Below are 6,000 nucleotides of genomic sequence, written 5' to 3' on the forward strand. Positions count from 1 at the left end.
TTCAAAGCCTGGTCCACTGCTCTCGTGTTTGTCATCTGTTGTTTGGGTTAGATAAGTTTCCTGTGGAACAATGGATAAACTCCAGTACACACTGAACTCAATCAGTGGGGAAATTCGTGACAGAGGTATGAATAATACAATAAGACTTAATGTATTACTCAATTCCATACTTTGGATAACACCAGGGATTTAATTAAGAAGGTAATGTCATCAAAAATAGTCTGTTTCCATTATATGGAACAATATGGAACTGTGTCCAGTATTTAAGTAGATCCAAGTAAATGTTTTTAATACCGATTATTGAGCTGATAAGTCAGCACCGACTTTGTAGGTCCTAGTAGATTTGCTCAACAACAGGTTTTATATTTTGAAGTTTATGTCCCTCGGACAGTTTGTTCAGAATTGTATGTCAATGCAACAGGTCAAAATGACAATGATTACAAGAGGGTATCTGGGATTGTTTACTTTAGAAGGTGCCTATTCAGCTTGACGGGACGCTATCATCTGATGTTTCTGAAGTATAATTCTATATACGACTGATGGAATCTCTGCTACCAAGTTTTTTTTCACGTTTATCAATGATTATGTATCTCTCCCTTTGAAAGGCTTTTTAAGCCAAGTGCCTTGGGAGAGCAGCTAAAGGTACCCAGATCCAGCTGTTAAGGGAGCTCCCAAATTAAGTAAGGCCTGGTCATTTTGTTTGTTTGTTTTTACCCTACAATTTTCACTATATACACGCCAGCAGCAACACACAACCCATCTGTTAAATAACACTTGTTATTGGTTAATACTAATTTATTGTGTAGTGTCTTTTTATTTTGGTTTTAGGATGCTGTACACAAATTAAGTTCCTATTGTCAGAGTTTTGGGTGCACACATAAATTCTCTTGATTAGCTGCATTTTATAGCAAAGTCCATCCTCCTGGATGTTTATGACAAATTACAGATGAGAGAATTTATACAAAGGTACATTGTGCTCTCATGCAACAGACATCAACATTACATCGCAACAGGTTTGTCTCTTGGTCATTTAAACAGAAATACTAATAACAGACACTAGGTCATTCATGGGGCGGCAGTGTAGCCTAGTGGTTAGAGCATTGGACTAGTAACCGAAAGGTTGCAAGTTCAAATCCCCGAGCTGACAAGGTACAAAATCTGTCGTTCTGCCCCTGAACAGGCAGTTAACCCACTGTTCCTAGGCCGTCATTGAAAATAAGAATTTTTTCTTAACTGACTTGCCTAGTAAAATAAAAGTAAAAAAATATATATAAAAAAATTCCCTCAAACGATTAAGTTCAGTATTCATCTGCCATATGGGAGAGGAAAATGAGATTAGGTCTCCCTGGCACCGGCAGACAGGCACACATCCACCAATCATGAAATGTTGTCTTATCACCAAGCCATCGTAAATCTACTGTCAGTGTTAATCTCAGCGGCTCCTCAATTCACACAGACACAGAGTTCTATGAACACTATTCTGTTGCCTATTAGATATAACAGACAGTGTAAATGTACTAATATAGGGATACATTCTAATATAAAAGTAATGTGATTAACATAATGTTGTAAATCTACGACACCGTTTAGAGAGAAGAAACCTCGTGAGGTACTGGTCTGTCACATGCATGACCCAGTATTGGTTGTCACATGAGTGAAGCAAACTTTAATTATGAATAAGCTAAATCATGCAAATATAACTTGTTAGTATATAAGGGAACTAACAGGACTGCCCCGTTAGAGCTCCTGATCGACATGTGTACGTATGGTGCATTAAGTTGGTTGGAACCTCTCCAGCTTGATGATGAACAATGATTCATACAAGATTGACTGAGTGTCCCTGTGTATGACTTTACATGACAGTAGTATGCACATGGATACAATTTCTGTGGGTTACCTTGACGTTGGGACAGGACAGCCCCACACCCACTTCTGAAACGTCCACCTCTACCACAAAGGGCAGTGTAGAATCTGGGTGTTTCAGCAACGGGGAGGAGGTGAAACGCCCTTTCATTTTACGGAAGGCCGCGTCGCCTGCAGGACACCCCACACAAACTTACGGGGACCACCCTTGAGGAGAGGCGGTGGAAGGAGTTGAGGGCCTGGTCGATTAAATTCCTGTGGCGCCAGAGTCCACTAGAGCTGTAGAGACAACACGAGGGACAGCCAGCCAGTGAAATGGAAATCAAAAAGGGTTTGGCAGAAAGTGATGATGGAATACTCATGCATACCCCGGGAGACGGATGATCACGGGGCCACCCATCTGCCCTCGTGGACTCCGGGTTGGAATGCACCAGAATCTGCTGAAGCATGTGCCCCTCCTGACCACAACAGGAACAGAGCCCCAGCTGTCTCCGCCACTCTGCCGCAGAGAGGTGTGTGGCCCCTACCTCCATGGGTTCAGGCTCTGTTTCAGGAAGGCCAAAGGAGGAAGGCGAGAGAGGGGGTGCCGGTGCTCTCAAAGAAGGTTACCCAGATGAATGGCCATCGTTATGAAGGCGTCCAAGGAACTCTGCCTGGACGGGCAGTCCTCTTCAGAATAAAGTGCGGAGCGCAGGTTCATTCCATCTCTGGAGGCTGCCACAGTCCCAAGTAGTCACTCACCTCCCTCTTTGCCCTGGATGATCAAAGTTCGCCCTGAACAGAGCCATGAACCTCTCATAGGAACCCAGCTCCTCCTCTCCCAGATAGCCGTAGCCCACTTCAAATCCCGTCCGGTCAGTCGGGAAATGACCGTGGCAACCTTGGACCTCTCTCAGTGGTGGGGACTCCTGTCTGATGGGCGAAATAGAGAGGGCACTGGAGTAGGAAGCCACGGAATTTTGATGGAGTCCCGTCATATTTTTCTGGGCATGACCTTGGCGGACTGCTCGATGGGACGACTCGTGGTAGAGGATCCTCCACTAGTTGGAGAGGTGGTGGAGAACGCGGTGGACCTTATCCATTACCGTACCAAGTTGAGGCAGCTGGTCGTGGTGACGGAGTAGCTGTTCCTGTTCGTTGACCATCTGGGAGATATCCTTCTGCTGCTGCCATATCTTGTGAGGCAGTATTCTGTAACGTATACACAGGGAGTCAGGAAGCAGGTGCAGAAGGTGAGTTTAATAATAAGAAACATGAAGATGATCAAAACAGAAGTAGCGTACTGAACGTAAACAAAACCAATACTGACTGAAGACTGAGGCTACTGAAGGCTAAATGAAGAGAGTAATCAGGGTGTTGATGAAGTCCAGGTGTGCGTAACAATGGGGACAGGTGTGCACAATGATGGTTGCCAGGTGTGCTTAGTGTGGTTTGCCAGGACCAGTGGTTAGTAGGATGGGAGTGGGAGTAGGCGTGACATTATTACAACAGTGTGCAGGTATTTAACTATTACTTTCATGTAATATTTTGTTTCCTTTACCTGCATGGGTAATTGCTAGATGTGTAAATAAAATATGAACACATTTCATTACAAAACATAACACACTTACCCAGAGAAGCAACCTGTTCCACAGCAGTTTCCAGGACAGGCTTTGCAACTTTGAAGATACAACCCTCGAGCACAATGTTCCTGTCGTAGAAAACTTTGAGGAAAGAAACCTTTTTCTTCTCGGTATGATTTAAAAAAAATCCCCTCTATAGGGTGAGTCTTTTAGAATTGGTAATATGGTGACCCAGTCGCTCACATTAGGGGCCTTATTTAGCAATGTTGAGTAGAATTATTCTAAAATAATACTTACGAAAGGAATTTAGAATTGGAAAAATCCAGAAAATGTCATGGCTTTAGAAGCTTCTAATAGGCTAATTGGCATAATTTCAGTCAATTGGAGGTGTTCCTGTGGATGTATTTCAAGGCTTTCCTTCAAACTCAGTGCCTCTTTGCTTGACATCATGGGAAAATCAAAATAAATCAGCCAAGACCTCAGACAAAAAATGGTAGACCTCCACAAGTCTGGTTCATCACCTGGTCACCTCCCTGACCAAGACCCTTCTCCTCTGATTCCTGTTTTTTTCAGCTCTAGGAAGACTCTTGGTGGTTCCAAACTTCTTCCATTTAAGAATGATGGAGGCCACTGTGTTCTTGAGGAACTTCAATGCTGCAGACATGTTTTGGTACACTTCCCCAGATCTGTGCCTCGACACAATGCTGTCTTGGAGCTCTACGGATAATTCCTTTGACCTTATGGCTTGGTTTTTGCTCTGACATGCACTTTCAACTGTGGGACCTTATATAGACAGGTGTGTGCCTTTTCAACTCATGGTCAATCAATTTAATTTACCAGAAGTGGACTCCAATGAAGTTGTAGAAACATCAAGGATGATCAATGGAAACAGGATGCACCTGACTTCAATTTTGAGTCTCATAGCAAAGGGTCTGAATACCTCTAAAGAAGATATCTGTTCTAAAAACCTGTTTTCGCTTCGTCATTATAGGATATTGTGTGTAGATTGCTGAGGAACGTAGTTCATTTAATCAATTTTAGTATAAGGTTGTAACGTAACACAATTTGGGAAAAGTGGGGTCTAAATCCTTTCCCAATGAAAGCATAATGCAGTAGGGCTAAGCTCAGGGCAGTCATAGTTGCTATGTCCCTCCGTTCTCACTCAGGGAGGTGGAGGCGACACCCAGTACAGCAAATCTGACCTCATTAGTTCGGGCAACAATAACTCGATAGTACCTAGAAAATGGTGATAGACGATGCCCAACTGGCTGAGGCTACTCCTTTAGTAGAATGTGTCACTACATCAGACGGCAGAGGCCGGCTGGCCAGCCGATATGCTGTAGTAATAGTGGCCACAATCCAATGTGAGTCTTTTTTATCAATAGGCTCTGGCCCAGAAGTCTCGCACCATAGCAAACAAATAGCCGATCAGACTGTCGTATTGCCTGTGTAATGTAAGTGTCCAAGGACCTGACCCGGGCAGAGCACACTTGGGGAAAAAACACACAGCTCACCTGCAGCCATGGGAGGAGCATATACAGACAAATGTAAGGGCCGGTTCACATGTCTGTCAAAAAGGACCTTCGGCAAGAATGAGGGGTTAAGACGAGGGTGACACTTCTCTTGTCTGGACCAATTCTTAAAAACATAAGGTGCTCACTGAAAAAGCATGGCGTTCACTCACCCTCTTAGTGTAGGTAATAGTCAACAGGAATGCCCCCTTCATGGATAGGTACTTTAAAGTCATCGACTCTAGGGGCTCGAGGGTGGCTTAGCAGGGCGTTACCGTTTCAGTTTGGCACCGAGCAGGCCATTGCTGGACACAGACGTCAAACTCCCTTCATAAATTTGTAGAGCAATGAGTAAATACACTATCAATGTGGATGCCACTCGGCCCGCATCGAGCACTGACTGAAAACCGTAAAACCGTTTGCACAAATGGCTCTCAAACCAGGTACAGAAATGCCCCACCACATTCAATATGACGCATTGGTGAAAAACAATGGCGCTCCGCAACGTGTTCACCAAATTGTCCTGAAGGCCTAGACTGGTCCGGGTTTGGATGCCACAGTGTCAGTGGTGGAAAAAGTACCCAACTGTCATACTTGAGTAAAAGTAAAGATACCTTAATAGAAAATGACTCAAGTAAAAATCACCCAGTAAAATTCTACTTGAGAAAAAGTCAAAGTATTTGGTTTAAAATATATCAAAAGTAAAAGCATAAATCATTTCAAATGTCTTATATTCAGCAAACCAGATGGAACCACTTTCTTGTATTTTTTTATTTACAGAAAGCCACATTTGTGACTCCCAACCTGGATTTGGTCTTATGTAGCAAAATTTGAATTTCTGTTTCTTACATTGGATACAAAATAGACTCAGAGCTACAAAATGGTATATCATACACTGCGTTTGAGAGAACAATGGGAAAGTAATTATGCTTTGAAAGTTGATCAACTTGTAAACTTCTGAGAAAACCATCTTTCAACGTTTTGGTACAACTTTTGGAGAGCCCTTTGTCTTCTGGTGGAATTATTGCAATCAAAAAGGAGAGACTTTTAGATTTCTTCAAAAC

General features: G+C 43.1%; 1 long non-coding RNA gene across 1 annotated transcript; it reads right to left on the bottom strand.

Moving 5' to 3' along the window:
* Positions 1 to 1,648: 1,648 nt before the first annotated feature.
* LOC135555063 (uncharacterized) lies at positions 1,649 to 4,370 on the bottom strand. The gene is made up of 3 exons (XR_010457810.1): positions 3,474 to 4,370; positions 2,232 to 3,054; positions 1,649 to 2,142 (listed from the first exon to the last, which is right to left on the bottom strand). It is a non-coding gene; the product is annotated as an uncharacterized LOC135555063 (long non-coding RNA).
* Positions 4,371 to 6,000: the final 1,630 nt, after the last annotated feature.

The sequence above is a fragment of the Oncorhynchus masou genome, chromosome 15 (assembly GCF_036934945.1).
Source record: "Oncorhynchus masou masou isolate Uvic2021 chromosome 15, UVic_Omas_1.1, whole genome shotgun sequence".
In the NCBI taxonomy this organism is placed as follows: domain Eukaryota; kingdom Metazoa; phylum Chordata; class Actinopteri; order Salmoniformes; family Salmonidae; genus Oncorhynchus; species Oncorhynchus masou.